A 2,523-nucleotide genomic window follows, 5' to 3' on the forward strand; every position below is an offset into this window, starting at 1 on the left:
TTAGTATTTACTAGAATGTTTTGTTGGAAATAATCTGTAATCCAACATGTATCCTCGTTGTCGTTGTGTGTTGATGACTTGTTGTATGTAATGAATGGTACATTTGCATATGTGTCCCGTCAACTCACGCCTGCTCGCCCGGCACACGGGTCGCGTGGCGGCATGTATATTGTTTTTCTATTTGGATGATTAATGATGCCGCTTTATGGCTTAACCAAAGCATGGCACGTATCCATTGTTGGTCTAACGCTCATGGTTCGAATATAATCCGTTTGGGATATTGGTTCCCAATTATTAATAATCTCCCGTCTGTAACTAGATAAAGATTACATCAAAACTGGTCTCAAATTTGACAAAAAGACAATGCCACTTTGTATTGGTGTCTATATGAACAGTGCTAGTGATTTTAGTTGCAAAAATTAGATAGTGCTAGTATTTTAGCTGCATATTTTGACAAATCGCCGTGTTACAAGGTTGACAAATGGCAATGTTACTAGATCAACAAATGTCAATATTTTCAGTTTGACAAATGGCACATACCCAGTATGACAGATGCAAATCTTACCCAATTATTTCTACGTGGTTGCACACAGGTCATCCAAAACAACCGTTTGCGTTGAAGGGATGCACAAATCCTGCTCAACACATTTTCCCTTTGCTTCCTGGGGAAGCTGCCGGTTTGCATACGGGTGTTCTAACTAAAACGTTTGCGATGAGTGTTTTATATTTAAAAACCATTGACGTTTTTTTCAAAAGAAAACTGTTTGATAAGTCTGTACATTAAGAGAGAAAAACGCAAGTTTGTTCAAACCATATATTTCATTCAGTCACACTGGAATTTATATTCATATGATCGAGATACAGTATTAAACCCCGAAAAAACTATTTCCAGTGGCGGGCCGTCGTTGTCGTCCTCTGGGACACTGTTGTTGAAGTCTTCAAGGCAGCACAAAATGTTCTTCACTTGTAAATCAAACATCATGTCGTCGTGCGATCGACGGACGGGGCGCGGGAGGATGGCAACTGGCGCCGCTGAGAGGTAGCGGTCGACGGCGGCGTCCCATGCCGCTGAGGGGGGCGCGCGCATGGGCACGGGGGCGGCGGGTGCAGCCAAACGCACGGGAACCGGCGCCGCGGTGGGTGGAGGGGCGCGCACGGGCACGGGCGCTGGCGCTGGCTTGTACACGAGCTCGCATGGGTCTGCAGAGACCTCGCTGACGCCCGTGGCTTCTAGCTCTGCCATAGTGCTCGGTGACCAGCCCGTCAATGCTGCGGGGATGGTCGCTGGAGCGTGCGCGGGGATGGGAGCTGGGACGGCAGTGGGGGCAGCAACCGCTGCGGCCAGCTTGTTCAGGGCAATGTCCATGAGGCCCTATTCCTCCTTATTTTCTATCTCCTCCGGCTCGGAGTCGACTTCACCAAACTTCAAGACTAGTGGCAGATAATCATTCTGCGCCATGGCATTGGTGGAGGTCTGTGGGAGGGAGGGGAATGGGAGGCAAACAGTAAGGCCGCTCGTATTAAGCAGCGGCTCGGGCACCATTAATGGAGAGGAAGGCGGAAGGCCATGGAAGTCAAAGGGCTCGCTTCCCAGTGAGCCTGCGCAGTGTACAACTCGCACGCTTCCCGGTGAGCCTACGCATTGGAGGACATCTTGCACGCCTCTCGGTCAGCCTGCGCACACGCCTACCGTTCAGTCAAGCAGCTGTCCGCACGGCACCTCCTATAGCCATTAAAACCAAGACACGTGGCGTCACGTGAATGGTTAACAGAACGCACACGATTTGAATTATACAAACATTTGAGATATTAAAGTGGCAGCTATTTTTTCAAAATGCCTTTGTTGGCTGTTATTCGAGTGCGCCTTCTCTCAAAATGGACACAAAAAATACCACATCATGTCGGGTGCCATTTCATGATAGCATGCCTTGTTTCATGAATTTTAGACGAGTTTTGGATTTACTAGAATTTAAAAACAAAGTATCTCAACGCTTTGCGGGCAATCAACAGTGCCCTGGTGTTTGAAATTCATTCTCATTTCTTGCATGGGACCTAAGCACGCACCCAAGGTGACAGATTTGATTTTTCAACCAATTTATATGCACTAGAGCATGTGCATGTAGTTCAAATTTGAATTATGCACATAAAATGCCTAGAAAACCCAGTTAATGTATAAAAATGTCCAAATGAACCCCAAAACTCCAAAATTTAAGACAACACTCCTGTTGTTCTATGTTGACACTAGAAATTTTTTGAAAGCAATAAGAGGCAACAGATATCGTTTCGTCCCCAAAGATGGGACGTTCCGTACCGAAACCACCAGGCTTGTTGTCAGAAGCTCTGGTTTGTGAGAACCTCATACCCAAACCTGCCCCAAATGGGACAAAAACTTTATCACGGCATGTTGATGCCGCTCCATGATAGCATGCCAAGTTTCATGAATTTCAGATGAGTTTTGGATTTACTATAATTTAAAAAGCAGGTATCTCAATGTTTGCGGCCGAGTGATGGTGGCAGGGTGTT

The sequence above is a fragment of the Aegilops tauschii genome, chromosome 1 (assembly GCF_002575655.3).
Source record: "Aegilops tauschii subsp. strangulata cultivar AL8/78 chromosome 1, Aet v6.0, whole genome shotgun sequence".
Lineage (NCBI taxonomy): Eukaryota > Viridiplantae > Streptophyta > Magnoliopsida > Poales > Poaceae > Aegilops > Aegilops tauschii.